The 17199-nt window shown below is 44.0% G+C and overlaps 1 protein-coding gene and 1 pseudogene across 3 annotated transcripts in view; one reads left to right on the plus strand and one right to left on the minus strand.

Annotated features, from left to right (window-relative positions):
- CMYA5 (cardiomyopathy associated 5) overlaps window positions 1-17199 on the minus strand; it is a 97720-nt gene that overhangs the window by 10421 nt on the left and 70100 nt on the right. The window lies entirely within an intron of this gene.
- Window positions 5047-6285, plus strand: LOC308254491 (inositol polyphosphate multikinase-like; annotated as a pseudogene). Its single transcript has one exon. The product of its transcript is annotated as an inositol polyphosphate multikinase-like (transcript).

Below are 17199 nucleotides of genomic sequence, written 5' to 3' on the forward strand. Positions count from 1 at the left end.
CATGCATTGGGCCTCTAGTCTATACTAATAAGAGGGTAATATGCTAATTAGACTGGGTTGACTGGCCATCTTCTGGACAAAGCCATGGTGGTGGGGGCCAAGGCAGAGGCAGTTAGGGGTGATCAGGCCAGCATGGGAGAGCAGTTAGTGGCAATCAGGCCAGCAGGGGAGAGTAGTTGGGGGCAATCAGGCTGGCAGGGGAGCAGTTAGGGGTGATCAGGCAGGCAGGCAGAGAGGTTAGGGGTGACCAGGCAGGCAGGCAGAGGGGTTAGGGGCAATCCGGCAGGCAGGCAGAGGGGTTAGGGGCAATCAGGCAGGCAGGCAGGTGAGCGGTTAGGAGCCAGCAGTCCCAGATTGAGAGAGGGAAGTCCGATTGGAGAGGGTGCAAGCTGCGCTGAGGGAACCCCCCCAGCCCGTGCACGGATTTCGTGCACCGGGCTTCTAGTTTATAAATAAAACACAAAAGTGCTCTTCCTTCTGAAGTAGTGAAGGTGGGGTTGGGGGGTGGAGGCAGGCTGGGAGAGGACAATGGGGGGAAAAGGGGACATATGTAATACTGTCAACAATAAAGAATTTTTTTAAAAGAAAAGAAAACTACAATAGTTTTCATGTTCATTCTCAGAAGGATAGGTTTGTTTGTTTTTAATCTGTGTGCTTGCTTTGTTTGTTCTTATATTACTTTCTGTTTGTTTTGTTATTAATGAGCATACCACAAAAGGTTTAGAATCAAAGAGTGGCTACTATTCATCCACAAATAGATTTTTTTTTTCAGGTTATTTCTACCTCTGTTGATTTATTTCACTTTTCACTACCTAACACTACCATATTAGAGAATAATATGAAAAACCAGGAAAAACAACAATTATTATCGACTCAAAAAACAAGTAAATTTAGAAATTTTTAAGAGCATAAAATCTCTATAGAATAACAACCCCCCAACCACGACATTTCTAAAAGCACAAAAACTCCATTGTGTTCCTCGGAGGGAGGGGAGCGGGGAGGGGAGCAGCCTGGGTCTATTTGTATATCTTCTATTTAGTGCCCGTGGCTGGAAAAGGTCAGTATAAACCCCTCAAATGTTATTGGTTGTTATTTCAGAATCTATCACCTGACCAGAACCTTTGGGAGAGTACTATCTTTAGATGTGCTGAGAATGGATCCATGTAATTGAGCCACATGTCCAATGACAACTAATCATGCTTCAGTTAATTAATGAAAAATGTCCTATGACTGAGAATTTAATTCCCAACTAATATCCAGAATATTATTCTGGGGTAGATGTATTGCTTATTTTATTTGAATTGATGACGGAAGAGATGTTTTAAATATACATTAATTATAGTAAGCAATAAAATTATTGTCTCAAGCACATTGGGGTCTGAACTGAATTTCAGACTTCATCCACTCATTAAGTAAATATTTATTGATTACGTATCATGTGCATAGGCCCTGTCTCTGCCAGAGGTGGAAGTGGCAAAGATAAATGAGAAAATTTCATGTCTAGAAACTAGATAGAATGTACTGACTTCATTTTGTAACAATGTGGTTGTTAAATGCCAAGGATGCTGTTTTGGGGGGTAAGGGTTTGCTCTTAAGTTTTATAAAGTCTGCCAAGGAGAAAATTGCATATATGTGTGTGTGTATATATATATATATATATATTCAACTGCATGCTATGTCTTATTACTTATTTAAAGACTAAAGGTTTACAAGGTACTTAAGCCAACTATAGGATCAGATCCTGCTTTCAGTGCCTGAAAGCAGGTCATGCAGACTTGACATATATGTACAATGCCCTCACTGAATATGTGAAATAGAAGCACTGGGCATGAAAATGAAAGCAATACAAAATGTGGTAGTGTTTTATTGTTTATAAGTTGCCATCTTATGCTCAAGAACCAAGAACAAAGCAAAACAGCTTAAATACAAATGGTTCGTTTCCATGTCTATTTATTTTGTCTGATCTCACTTACATGTCACAAAATTCTTCGTGTCAGCTGTCCCTGCTTTTTAGCCAAATAAACACTTCAAAAAATTTTTGAATTTGAAAACTGAAGAGTGGCACCCTCCCATAGAGTATAATCTTCTAAAATTTCAAAAACAAACACTTGTTATAATTACAAATTCACATGACTTATAATGAGCTTGCAGTTTACAGAATTAAAATTCACAGCATATCCTGATTAAGGTAAGTGATCAGACAACTGATGAAACCATAACAAGTTGTTGGTGCTTAGATAAGAAGGGGTTTTAGCCTTATCAGTAATATGACTGATCTGACTGTTAGAAGTCTAGAGCCAATAATAAAATCCAAAAGACAAGAAGAAATATAACTCAGTTGGTCTCACTTTGGGTCATAAGTGTGGAATTCTCCCTACAAGTTCCATAGTGTGGTGCAAAAGGATGTCTTTATATGTGTAGTTTCCAGGAATGCCAGGACAAGGAAGCATCTAGAAACCCGGAGTCATCAGCAAATTAGCTGATTTCTGGTAGAGAATAAGCACATTGTGGAGTCCAACCACAGAGCTCTGTGCCTAGAAAGTCTTCAAAGGACTCTCAACTCTCCATTGGGAGGACAAAGGACATTTGTTAAACTCCAATGCTGTGAAGCAGAGAGAAACAATTTAAATAAGAGACCAACCTACTGTCTCCTGAATGAGTCTGATCTCCTCTTCTCTTTTTTGTTTGTTTGTTTGTTTGTTTCCAGAAGGCAAATGAGTGGAAGCTAGGTGGAAGCTGATATCTGCCCAATATAATGAACACCTTTCTAGCTTGAGCCCTTTCATTCTTTAGTTTTTGCAAGGAATGATCAAAAAGTTTGCCACAACTAACTATGGACAATGGAGCAAGAATCATTTTACTTGGGAATTAAAAAGGATCTTTATAAAGTAAAAAATTAGAGAACTAATGCTTAATGGGAAAATACTGAAAGCATTCCCATTGAGTCAGAGGGACAGACATGAGGTTAAAACAAATTTGGAGACAGGAGGTAAAATAGTTACCATTTGCAGATTATATGATTTTTTTTTTTTAATCTAGAAAACTCAAGAAAATCACCTGAAAAAGGCTTACATAAGAAAATTCAGTAAGATGGCTAGGTGTGAAACTAATATAAGAAATCATAAGGCTGACACCTGACTTCTCATTAGAAACTCTATAGGCCAGAAGGAAATGGCATGAGTACTCAAAGTAATGGAAAGCAAGGATCTGAGACCAAGATTACTATATCCAGCAAAGCTACCATTCAAAATAGACCATCAAATAAAGAGCTCCCCAGACAAAAAAAAAAAGGCTAAAGGAGTTTATCACCATCAAGCCAGCATTACAAGAAATGCTAAAGGGATTGCTGAGAAGGAACAGAGAGAGAAACCTAGCCATACAGAATTAAAATGGCTAAAAAAAGTACCTCTCAATAGTAACCCTAAATGTAAATGGATTAAATGCTCCAATCAAAAGGTGTAGGGTAGCTGAATGGATACAAAAACATGACCCAACTATATGCTGTTTACAAGAGACCCATCTCAAAACAAAAGACACAACCAGGATGAAAGTAAAGAGATGGAAAAAGATTTTCCATGCAAATGGAAAACAAACAAAAAAAAAGCTGGAGTAGCAATACTCACATCCTACAAAATAGACTTTAAAAGCATCATGCTTAGCGAAATAACCCAGTCAGAGAAAGATAAATATCATATGATCTCGCTCATTTGTGGAATATAATGAACAACATAAACTGATAAAAATAGAGCCGGGGTGGGGGGGGAGGGAATATGCTAGAATATAATAGAAGTAATCCTGTTATTTGCAGATTTTTAATATTTCCTACAACTTTTGTGATATCATACTATGTTAGTACAGTTTTGGTAATATTATTATACTTAAAATCCTTTTATTCTTGAAATAGTAATGTTTATTGCATGTAATATTATATGTAAGATCATTTTTCTTGAATAATTGGTGTTCTTCGCATGTAACATTGTCATATTTAAAATCATTTTTGTTGAGATATTAATGTTTATTGCATATAACATTATATTTAAGATCGTTTTTCTTGAAATACGTTTATTGCATGTAACATAAAAAAAATAAATTTAAAAAAAAGAAAGAAACCAAAAGCCGTCATATACAAATCTATATATATAAAAGCTTAATATGCCAATTGTCCTATCAGGAGTTCCATGGGGAGAGCAGGAGTTCAATTGCTCGCTATGATATGCGCTGACCACCAGAGGGCGGCTCAGAACGAAGGAAGGCCTTGGCCGGCAGCCAGCAGCCAGGAAGGAAGGCCCCGGTCAGCAGCCAGAAGGCCCTGATTGGCCCTTATCACCGGTCAGGCCCGGACCCTACCTGTGCACAAATTTCGTGCACCGGGCCTCTAGTATCCAAATAAAGATGAAACAAGAGAAACACTTATTTAAATAGTGGCACCACAAAGATCCCAAATAGCCAAAGCAAGCTTGAGAAAGAAGAACAAGGGTGAGTATCACACTCATGGATTTAAAACCATACTAAAAAGCTATAGTAATCAAACAGTATGGAAGGGGAGCAATAGGTGCCCACCTCAGTGCTCCTCAGCTGGGAGCTCAGTTCTATCTCTCTAGGGTTGTGCTGGGCCTGGTGGCCTGGGCAGCAGAGCAGTGGCATCATGGGCCTTAGCGCCTAGCTGGAGAACCCCAACCCCTATTCTCCTGTGCCCTTTCACTCGCCCTATTTTTTTTTCTTGCCCTTCAAAGCTGTACCTGCCACTTCAGCTCTCTGGCAATGGAGATTCCATCCCCACTTTTTAAAAACATATACTTTTTTATTGATTTCAGAGAGGAAGGTGTGTGGGGGGGGAGAGAGAGAGAGAAACATCAATGATGAGAGAGAATCATTGATCATCTGCCCCCTGCATGCCCCACACTGGGGATCGAGCCTGCAACCCAGTCATGTGCCCTGACTGGGAATCGAACTGTGACCTCCTGGTTCATAGGTCAACGCTCAACCACTGATCCACACCAGCTGGTCTTCATCCCCACTTTGCCTGAAGCACCCAGCTCCCCAGAAATGTGGGCCCCACCTGGGTGGCCAACCCCACCTGGCAAGCAAGGCCATCTCTGAGAGCACCCTGAAAACAGCAGCGGCAGGCTCCACTTCCTCTATGGCTGACATCAGGTGGCTGGGCACATGTACAGGAAGGACAAAGTGGATATCATGCAACATCCAGATGGAACACACAGTTTTGAAACAGCTACAGCTACCTCCAAGGGGTCCAATAAGGAAGCTAGAATTCTATAGATTTAGAGCTTTGAAAATTTTTGCCAAAATATTATGGCATCTGGTCACCTCCCACTGTGCCAAATGATTTATACCTAAACCTTGAAGATGTGACCCATAGATTTAATAAGCCCTGTATAATGGATGTAAAGATAGGGCAAAAAAGCTATGATTCTCTTGCATTATCTGAGAAGATTCAGCAATAGGTAGGCAAGTACTCAGAGATTGGGTTCTTGGTGTGCGGTATGAGGGTTTATCATGTTCATTCTGATAGCTATGAGACACAAAACCAGCACTATGGAAAAAAACCTAACAAAAGAAACTAAAGGATGGAGTTTCCAGATTTTTTTCATAATGGATTCTGCTTAAAAAAAAAAAAAAAAGATGCTGTTGCTGCCAGTATTCAGAAGACTGAGAGTACTCTGCAGTGGTTTGAAAGCCAGGAGCAGCTTAACTTTTATGTGAGTTCATTACTGTTTGTTTATGAAGGTTTATCTGAGCCAACTACTACAAAATCAAATGACAGGACTTTGGCAGAAATGTTTTTGTCCAAAGGACAACTTTCAGACACAGACATACTGGAGTACAATAATAACTTTCAAGTGTTAAGTTCCACAATGAACGGAAAAATAGTAGAAAAAAAGCTTATCCAAGATGTATGGTCATCACAGAAAAATGTATTTGAAAAACATCAGTCAGACTTCATTGAAAGTTGAAAATATATAGCAAGACAATAGGTGGAGAAGTTTGTCACAGGAACATTTAAACAGAAATATACTTTCCCAACTAGAAAAGACTTTCTACCATCTTCCCACGGGTTGCCAAGAGATCACAGAAGTAGAAGTGGGAATGATAGATTTTGCTCATGTTTTCCCTAGCAACACAATAGATGCGGGATATGTTTATGGACTGAAGCATTTAATTGCTGTACTACAGAGTACTTTAGACAATGGAATCCTTTGCTGCAATCTTTTTAAGGGGTGGGGCAATCATTGTGAAGAGCAGCCATCAATATCTCTGCACTTGTAATGCTATGTAAAATATTTGTATTGTGAGCCCTAGTTGGTTTTGCTCAGTGGATAGAGTGTTGGCCTGCGGACTGAAGGGTCCTGGGTTTGAGTCCAGTCAAGGGCACATACCTCGGTTGTAGGCTCTTCCCCAGCCTAGGCCCTGGTCGGGGCATGTGTAGGAGGCAATCAATCGATGTGTCTCTCTCACATTTATATTTCTCTCTGTGGGTCTCTCCCCCTCCCACTCTCTCTAAAAATCAATGGAAAAATATACTCGGTGAGGATTTAAAATAATAATAATAATAAATTTGTATTGTGAGTCTATATTTTATTTGTCTTTACACTTCTGGTAGAGGATTAACTTTTTAATAATCTTACTCAGGAAAAATGATTATTTGTTAATAAGAAAACTATGAAAAATAAAGAAAAAACTTTGAATGTTAGGCAAAGAATGTGGTAGCAAAAAAAAAAAAAAAGAACAGGAGAAACCAAGATGGTGGCATAGGTAAGCACCTAAACTGCTGCCTCGCACAACAATTTCAAAACTACAACTAAAAGACAGAACGGACACCATCCAGAACCACAGGAAAGCTGGCTGAGTGGAAATTCTACAACTAGAAGGAAAGAGAAAGGCTCACAGAGAATTGGAGGTACGGCAAAAGGTCTTTGTGCGCACAGAGAGGAAGGGCAGCTGAGAGCCTGGCTGACTTTCTCTGGTGGGAGGGGGAAGGAAGCCCCCGACGGCACTGAACCCCAGTTCCGACTGCACTGAACCCCAGTTCCGGGCGAAACCCCATGGACCCAGGCTCATACAGGGGGAGTCTGGACTGTCAGCTAAAGAGAAAGGCACCCGGAGACTCAGAGACCCGGGGGAGCCCCGGTGGGCAGGGGTCTGGAGGTGCGCGCGCCAGTGTGCACAAAGGCTGCGGAGGTTGCCACAGGCTTTCCCTAGCAGAAGGGAGTCAGAAGCTCCTGACTGCACTGAACCCCAGTTCTGACTGCACTGAACCCCAGTTCCAGGCGAGCCCCTGGGGACCCACACTCTTGCGGGGGGGAATCTGGACTCTCGGGCAGAGACTCGGGAGCCGGGGAAGGCAGAGGTCTGGAGGCGCGCGCGCAAGGGCAAGGCTGACTGGAAGCCAAGACTGTCTGCTCCGCTCTGAGACTCCACCCCATCCAAGCTGAGCACAGAGGATTTTGCAATTTGGCAAGTCTAATCCTATAAGGTTGTCTCCAGCACCGAACTTCTCCCAGCGTAGACACAGCTGATCCTCACAGCCAACTGGCCTGGAGGTCAATTCCTCCCAGTGATACCAACAACAATCAAGACTTAACTACAACAAGGCTGTACACACAGTCCACAAAGGGGTGCACCAAGAGTGTCCACCTCAGGTTAACTGGGGAGGCCAACCCACTGGGCCATATAGGAAACCTAGCATACAAACCTACCCTACCAACTCAGGGAAGCAGTGAAAATGCGGCAACAAAGAAACAGATCACAAACAAAAGAAATGGAGGAAAACAAACGACTGAATATAGAATTCAAAACCACGGTTACAAGGCTTTTCAAGAATATCCTAGAAAAGGCCGATAAATATAACGAGACCCTCGAAGATATGAAAAAGGACCAACTAGAAATTAAACATACACTGACTGAAATAAAAAATATTATGCAGAGACCCAACAACAGACAAGAGGAACACAAGAATCAAGTCAAAGAATTGAAATACAAAGAAGCAAAAAACACTCAACTGAAAAAGCAAAAAGAAAAAAAAATCCAAAAAGTTGAAGATAGTGTAAGAAGACTCTGGGACAACTTCAAGCGTACCAACATCCGAATTATGGGGGTACCAGAAGAAGAGAGAGAGCAAGATACTGAAAACCTATTTGAAGAAATAATGACCAAAAACTTCCCCCACATGGTGAAAGAAATAGACTTACAAGTCCAGGAAGCGCACAGAACCCCAAACAAAAGGAATCCAAAGAGGACCACACCAAGACACATCATAATTAAAATGCCAAGAGCAAAAGACAAAGAGAGAATCTTAAAAGCAGCAAGAGAAAAACAGTTAATTACCTACAAGGGAGCACCCATACGACTGTCAGCTGATTTCTCAACAGAAACATCAGGCCAGACGGGAGTGGCAAGAAATATTCAAAGTGATGAATAGCAAGAACCTACAACCAAGATTACTCTACCCAGCAAAGCTATCATTCAGAATTGAAGGTCAGATAAAGAGCTTCACAGATAAGAAAAAGCTAAAGGAGTTCATCACCACCAAACCAGTATTATATGAAATGCTGAAAGGTATTCTTAAAGAAGAGAAAGAAGAAAAAAGTAAAGATAAAAATTATGAACAACAAATACATATCTATCAACAAGTGAACCTAAAAATCAAGTGAATTAAAAACCTGAGGAACAGAATAAACTGGTGAATATAATAGAATCAGGGTCATAGGAAGGGAGTGGACTGATAACTCTCAGGGGGAAAGGGGGATGGGGGGATTCAGGAGAGACTGGACAAAAATCATACATCTATGGATGAGGACAGTGCGGGGGAGGTAAAGGCAGAAGGTGGAGTGGGAACCGGGTGGAGGGGAGCTGTGGGGGGACAAAGGAGAAACAATTGTAATAATCTGAATAAAGATTTATTTTAAAAAAAAATAGTACTGGCAAACAGGCTGGCAGGGGAGCAGTTAGGGGTGACCAGGCCTGCAGGGGAGGGCAGTTAGAGGCAAACAGGCTGGCAGGGGAGCAGTTAGGCATCAATCAAGCTGGCAGGGGGGTGGTTAGGGGGTGATCAGGCTAGCAGGCAGAAGCGGTTAGGGGCAATCAGGAAGGCAAGCAGGCGAGCAATTGGGAGCCAGCAGTCCTGGATTGTGAGAGGGATGTCCGATTGGGCCTAAATGTGCAGTCGGACATCCCTCAAGGGGTCCCAGATTGGAGAGGGTGCAGGCTGGGCTGAGGGACACCCCCCCCCCCCGTGCATGAATTTCATGCACCAGGCCTCTAGTATATATATAAAGAACTCAGACAACTCAACATCAACTCAAAAAAAGGAAACTATCTGCTTAGAAAATGGACAGAAGCCCAAATAAACATTACCCCAAAGAAGACATACAGATGGCTGACAGACACATGAAAAGATGCTCAATGTCACTAATCATCAGGGAAATGCAAATCAAACCCACAATGAGCTATCATCTTACACCTGTTAGAATAGTTATTATAAAAAAAATCAACAAATAACAAGTGTTGGCAAGGATATGGAGAAAAGAAACTCTTGTGTATTGTTGGTGGAATTATAAACTGGTGCAGCCACTATCCTATCTAATAAGAGAAGCATGCAAATTGACCGTATCTCCACTACACCCACAAGCCATGCCCACCAGCCAATCAGGAGCGAGTATGCAAATTAACCCAACCAAGATTGCGATTAATTTGCATATGCAGGCGCCAAGCGGCCTGGGTCCCAGGAACATACTTGGGACCCAGGCCGCTCCTAGCCTGTAGGCCCGCACTTAGGCCTTAAGCGGCAGGGGTCCCAGAACACCCCCGGCCACTCCAGGACTATGGGTGCAGCTGCTTGCATGTGCTCTGGCGCCAAGTGGTGGTTCGGGCCCACGCCCCCAGCTGGGCACCCACGACGGGGCTGGCTGCTGGCTCTGGGGCATTCAGAGACAAGGATGTTCCTGCCCCGCCCCCAGCCGCTTGCATGTGCTCCGGTGCTAAGCAGCGGTTTGGGTCCATGCCCCCAGCCCGACGCCCACAACGGAGCTGGCTGCTGGCCTCTGGGGCATTTGGAGACGGGGATGTTCCCACCCAGCACCAAGTGGCGGTTCGGGTCCACATCCCAAGCCCGAGCTGGCTGCTGGCTTCCGGGGCATTCGGAGACAGAAATGTTCCCGGCCAGCGCTAAGCGGCAGTTCAGGTCCACACCCCTAGCCCAGCACCCACGATGCGGGGGCTGGCTGCTGGCCTCTGGGGTGTGCAGAGACCCTGGCGGTCGCCGCTGCATGCAGCCCGGGGGTCCCCGCATGCCCCGCAGCCCAGCGCCTATGACGGGGGGCTGGCTGCCAGTCACTGTGGTGTGCAGAGATCCCGGTGGCCACCACCGGGTGGCAGGCACACACCCCTAGCCCAGTGGATACAACACAGGGGCCGCATGAGCTGCAGAGGAAATACCATTTTTAAAAAAAATATATTATTTTATTGATTATTTTACAGAGAAGAGGGGAGAGGGATAGACAGTTGGAAACATCAATGAGAGAGAAACATCGATTAGCTGCCTCCTGCACACTCCCCATTGGGGATGTGCCTCCAACCAAGGTACATGCCCTTAACAGGAATCAAACCTGGGACCCTTCAGTCTGCAGACCCACAGTCTATCCACTGAGCCAAACTAGTTCCAGTGTAAACACCTTTTCTGACTGCTCATTGGCTAACTTCCTGTATGCCACCACTTGCAGTGTTCTTGGTAACTTGGGTTATAAGAATCCAAGGTGATCTAGGGTTTTTCCACCTCATTCCTGGAGGAAAAAACGAAGGTCTGCTGCTGGAGGGGCTAAGAAATGTCATATCCTGCCCTAGCCGGTTTGGCTTGGTGGATAGAGCCTCAGCCTGCTGACCGCAGAGTCTGGGTTCGATTCTGATCAAGGGCATGTACCTAGGTTACAGGCTCCTCCCTGGCTGGGGCCCAGGTCAGGGCTCATGCAGGAGGCAACCAATCAAAGTGTCCCTCTCACATTGATGTTTCTCTCTGTCTCTCCCTCTCTCTTCCACACTCTCTAAAAATCAATGGAAAAATATCCTCAGGTGAGGATAAAAAAAAAAAAAAGAAAGAAAGAAAGAAATGTCATATCCTATGAAAGACACATCTTGAAAATGCCTAAAGAAAGTTGTCATTTTTTCATGGTGAAGGGACTGGAGTCTATGTTGATGAAAACACCTTGGTGGCTGCGGTGACTGGCAGTGGCTGCAGTAGCGGGGTGATGGGGCTGGTGCCTTCCCCTGATCAGTCCAGTCGCCTCAGCAGGACATCCCCTAAGGGCTCCCAGTATGTGAGAGGGGGCAGGCTGGGCTGAGGGACCCCTCCCCGCAGTGCACGAATTTCGTGCCCCGGGCCCTAGTGTGTGTGTGTGTGTGTGTATATATATATATATATATATATATATATATAGAGAGAGAGAGAGAGAGAGAGAGAGAGAGAGAGAGAGAAATTTTTAAGTGTCTTAATTTTTTAGTTTAAAAACTAAAAGCTACTTTGCCCTAACCGGTTTGGCTCAGTGGATAGAGCATCGGCCTGCGGACTCAAGGGTCCCAGGTTCGATTCCAGTCAAGGGCATGTACCTTGGTTGCGGGCACATCCCCAGTAGGGGGTGTGCAGGAGGCAGCTGATTGATGTTTCTCTCTCATCGATGTTTCTAACTCTCCCTTCCTCTCTATAAAAAATCAATAAAATATATTTTTAAAAAAACAAAAAACTAAAAGCTACTTTAAAAAGAGATTTCTAAGGTCAACTAAATTAACGTTATAAAATATGCATGGGAAAAGTATTTGCAACTCATATCATAGATAAGGCTAATTCCCAATCAATAAGAAAAATTTCTACATTCAACAGGAAAAAAATTGTAAGGAAATTGAACAGTTCATCAAAAGGAAGCACATGGCTCCAAAACATACAAAAAATATGTTCAACCTAATAATAGAAATACACAATTAAATTATAATAAGAGTCTATTTTCTACTTATCAAATTGTCAATGACCAAAAGTTTTATCACACCCCATGTAGGCAAGGTGTGAAGAACCAAGCACTCTTATGTGCTGCTAGCTGGACAATAAACACCTACAGACACTATGGAGACAGTTTGATAATATCTACCAAAATTCAAAATGTAGATAGCTTTTAACCAGTCATTCTCCTGCTAGGAATTTATCCTACAGACATACTTAGACATGTGTGAAATGATACATGCACAAGGTTTTTTCCATAGCATTGTTTTTTGATTATTAAATGCTTCTTAACTGGTAAAATAAATTCAATTATATTCTTTATATATGTATTTTTTAATTTATTTAAGAGAGGAAGGAGGAGAGAAAGAGAGAGAGAAACATCAATGATGAGAGAGAATCATTTATTGGCTGCCTCCTGCATGCCCCCCACAAGGGATCAAGCCTGCAACTCAGGCATGTGCCCTGACTGGGAATCAATCAGTGAGCCATGCCAGCTGGGTTCCAATTGCATTCTTAAAACAGAATGGAATGGAATTGCTTTTTAAAATGAGGCAGTTTTACTAAGGTACTGATATGAGACACTAACCAAGAAAAAAAAAAAAAAGAAAAAATATATATATATATAATGTTTTTTAAACTGAGGTTTGTTTTTTAATTTTTTTGGTATGTTTTTATTGATTTTTAAAGAAAGAGGAAGGGAAAGGGAGAGGGAGAAATATTGATCAATCACCTCTGAGGCTCTAACCAACTGAGCCACACCATCCGGGGCCCCAAAAATATTTTTAAACAAGAAAAGCAAGGTGGTAGAAATATATATAGCAGCTATCATTTGTTGAAAAAATATAGAGGCTTGTATGTGCACAGGTCATCTGAAAGGATAAGTATGAGTCAGGTAGTATTTGCCTCTGAAGAGGAGCACTGAGTAGGTGACGTATAGGTAGAAATGGGACTTCATGTTCACTGTATTCCCTTTTGTATCTTTTAAATTTGTACCATATGTTATACATTATCTACCCAAAATTAATTAAATAATTTCTTTCCAGAGCTGTGTTACAAGCTCAGGAGTTCAGGAGTTGGTTGACTATGTTTGCAGAATGCACATTAATTTGAACTTTGTAAAGTAGCTTCTCAAAAAGCTACTTGTGGAATGGAAAGAAGGAATGTGCATGTGCTTAAGGCAACCTGAGGTGCTATAGCAACCATGAGGAATGCCTGTCCTCTGTACTGCCATGTCTAACACCTGGATCTAACTAAGCATGCTTTCTCCTGGAGGAGGGCAGCAGCATGTGTACTAACAATATGGAGCAATCCAGTGCTTTGACCCCTGGAAGCAGCCTAGGAGGGTGCTGCCGCTGCGGTACACAACAGATGGCCAAGTACAAATTGTGTTTTAAAAAACCCCGTGGGCTCTTATTGGCATTGCTGTTGGCAGCACCAATATTCAGCTATCCAGTCAATACCATTTAATGTGCATTGTGACAGAGCACACTGCTAGGCCTTACGGGGACCAGCTAGTAAAGGGATGTTTCCCAAACCTGCCTAGCACATTAAACCTTCTGAATTAAAATCTCTTAAGAGAGGCCTGTGAATCTGAACTTGAACAAGCATCCTTGTTGATTTTTATGATCAGTTGGGTTTTGGAAACAATCATAAGAAGTGTGGGGTAAGAAGGGATAGGAGGGAGAAACAGGAAAAAGGAGAAAAATCCTTGAAAACATAAAGCAACATTAAATACAAAAACTAACTAAATAGTTCTAGCTGTTGGAAGCTATTTATAAAACCTTAAAACAAACAGTAAATATGGAACTTTTTGTTTAAGATGAAAAATTTTGGTTAAATCAGGATTTGGAAGAAAATTCTTTATATATTGATTCTCTATTTTTTAAAAAGTTAGCAAAAATTTTTGAACAGGATTATTTTTCTTCTTATAAATGAGGATATGAGACTCAGTGTTACCTAAATATCACTATCCTATATAATAAAAGGGTAATATGCAAATTGACCCTAACGGGAGAACGACCGGTTGCTATGATGTGCACTGACCACCAGGGGCACATGCTCAATGCAGGAGCTGCCCCCTGGTGGTCAGTGCACTCCCACAGGGGGAGCTCTGCTCTGTCACAAGTCAGGCTAACGACTGTGAGCACAGCGGTGGTGGCGGGAGCCTCTCCCACCTCCTTGGCAGCACTAAGGATGTCCAACTCGGGGGATCGGGCCTAAGCCATCAGTCAGACATCCCCTGAGGGCTCCCAGGCTGCCAGAGGGATGTCTGACTGCCAGATTAGACCCGATCCCCTGGGGAGCAGGCCTAAGCCAGCAGGTGGACATCTCCCAAGGGATCCTGGACTGCAAGAGGGTGCAGGCCAGGCTGAGGGACTCGCCCAAGTGCACGAATTTTTGTGCGCCAGGCCTCTAGTCTATATATATAAAACCCTAATATGCAAGTAGACCAAATGGCAGCACAACTGAACAACTGAACAACTGGTTGCTATGACATGCGCTGACCACCAGGGGGTGCGTGCGGAACATGGCAGGCATCAGCTATGGTGGGATGGTGGAACAGGAAAGTGGGGGTGCCAGACTAAGGCGGGGCGCCGGTCACCATCATCGGGGCAAGCCTCTGATGGTTACTAAAAATTCTTTGCTCCCATGTGCCACGGGCCTGTCCAGTGCTTACACCTGCTGCTGGCGCCAGCCCCACTCGCACCTGCTTCTGGTGCCAGAGCCACTGCTCACACCCACTGCCAGTGCCCGGCACCAGCCCCGATCACTTGGCGCCGTCAGTGGGTGTGAGCGGCGGCTGCTGGCCCTGATTGCCCCTCAGGGCTTCTCCACCTCCCCCTGCTCCTGAGGGCCGATCAGGGCAGCAGCTGCCGTTCATACCTGCTGACGGTGCCAGCCCCGCTCACACCCGCTGCTGGTGCCGGCCCCAATCACTCCATGCTGTCAATGGGTGCGAGCGGGGCTGGCGCCATCAGTGCGTGGGAGCGGCGGCGGGAGCAGGGCTGCCAACAGACAGGGGACTGGGGGCCACAGTGGGAGGGGCCAGGCGGGGGCGCGGAGGATGGGCTGAGACCCACCCCTGTGCCCGCTGCAGCCTTGTGGCCCACAGTTCCTTTCAAGGTGCACAAATTCATGCACTGGGCCCCTAGTCTATATAATAAATGCCTAAGTGACCATTACAGCAGAATGACCAGAATGATCAGTCGCTATGATGTGCACTGACCACCAGGGGACAGACACTCAATGCAGGAGCTTCCCCCTGTTGGTCAGTGCACTCCCACAGGGGGAGCACCACTCAGCCAGAAGCCAGGCTCACGGCTGGCAAGAGCAGCAGCAGTGGCGGGAGTTTCTCCTGCCTCCGCAGCAGCGCTAAGGAGCAGCGAGCCGAGCGGTAAGGAACAGCGAACAGGCGGGCGGTAAGGAGTGAGGGGTCCTGTACCGAGAGAGGGCACAGGCCAGGCTGAGGGGCCCCTCCCGCACCGTGCATGAATTTCATGCCCTGGGTCTCTAGTTAGTTCATAATAATGTAGACACATAACAAGGGCTAAATGTTCAAGCTCTCCTGTAATTAGAATTCTCACAAAATCAAAGTGAGCCAAGGACTCCAGCAGAAGGTTCCTGGATTCCTGTTTTCTCTAGAGTTACCCTCCAAAGCCTCAGTGGACAGAGAATCCCAGGAGCCTAGTCACATTCGTTCCTCTAGAACCTCTAATCTCCCCTTTACCACTCTGAGGCTACATATGTGGACAATTACTTGAGGTCCCTTAGAACTGCCTACACATAATGATTTATTATGTTTTCAGATCCCATTTTTTAAAATGGTTACGTAGAGAATTTTCTTCATCTTTTGTAAAACTGCTCTAAACTATAATCACTATTATCTTGTTCAATAGCCCTTATATAAAGTTCTGCATGAAAAATTCATCTCCGAGCTGAATGTCAAGAAATATAATTGTCTCTCTTAGTGAAATGTTGTGCTTCCTTTTTAAAAAGAGATGAGTTATATAATCTCTTTCTCCCTCTTACTCTCTCCCCCTCTCTCCTGTTTTCATCTTAGCTGCCAGGAAGTACAGATTTAAATTTCATGTTCCACTGAGGTACTGTTCTTAACCTGTGCTTTTTGATACAATCTCCTCATCCCTGGTTTATGTGGCTCCTATTCTCACAGGGTTGTTTTTAAAGGTTCCATTATGTGTGGGTCTTTTACTTGAATACTTTTGGAAATTGACAGAACATAAGACAGAATTGAAGGAACAGGTTGGGATCCCATTGACTGGGGTTTTACTATATTACCAGGAAGTATATAGGATTTAAATAATCAAAGTTAAATCAGATTCATTTGGGAAGAAAGGTTTAGGAAAAGCCGAATGCCAAGGATGCTGCGGGTGGAAAGGAAATCATCTTCATGTTACTCACTCTCCCAAGGGCTCCTTGCGGAGGGATGTTACCACCCGGGGCAGGAAATCAAAACTATATAAAGAGAAGCTACTAGGTCCTAATTCCTTAATGAATTCTGGCCCAATCATGTCAGTGACCCAGAGAAGCAAGGATGGGGCAGGATGACTGCCTCCTTTACCCACAGGTTGCAGAGAAGGTCAGATCATTTGTGGTTGATCATTGGTCACCCATCACCTATTCAGCTTAGCAAAAAGTTGTTTAAAAAGAAAGAAATGCTGGGATTTTTCACCTTGTTCAGGCTGCGCATTAGGAAACTTGGCCTTATTTGTCCTTATTACACAGATGAAGCGGCAGGTGTCCCCAGCTGGAACATCCAACTGTGACAGACAATTCTGTTCCTGCCCTACCACATGTGGCCCCCACCCTGGAAGCAGGAGGAATGTGAGCTCACAGGCCCAGCATCCAACACCCCATATCCCCAAGGGTCTCCCAGCCCACAGCCTCCGTCAGGACTTGGGAGCAGAAAGTTCACTGCACCCGACTTGTGTGGCATAGTGAGTCTCACAGATTTGTCATTCCGTGCAAAGCTTCTTTCTGTACAGCCCACGCAGCTAATGGCTGAGCTATATTTCTCTCAGTTTTCCCTCCTCCACCCACAGCTCTGTTGACTTCTCTCCACACAGGAGAGACGGAACAGCTGAGGAAACAGCCCAGCGGTGGAACATTTTTGAAAGTGTTTTGAGCCCACCCAACCTGAGGAGAGCATTCAAAGAAAAACAGGAAAGGGTGAGTAGGAG

The sequence above is a fragment of the Plecotus auritus genome (genome assembly GCF_963455305.1).
Source record: "Plecotus auritus genome assembly, chromosome: 7".
NCBI lineage: Eukaryota > Metazoa > Chordata > Mammalia > Chiroptera > Vespertilionidae > Plecotus > Plecotus auritus.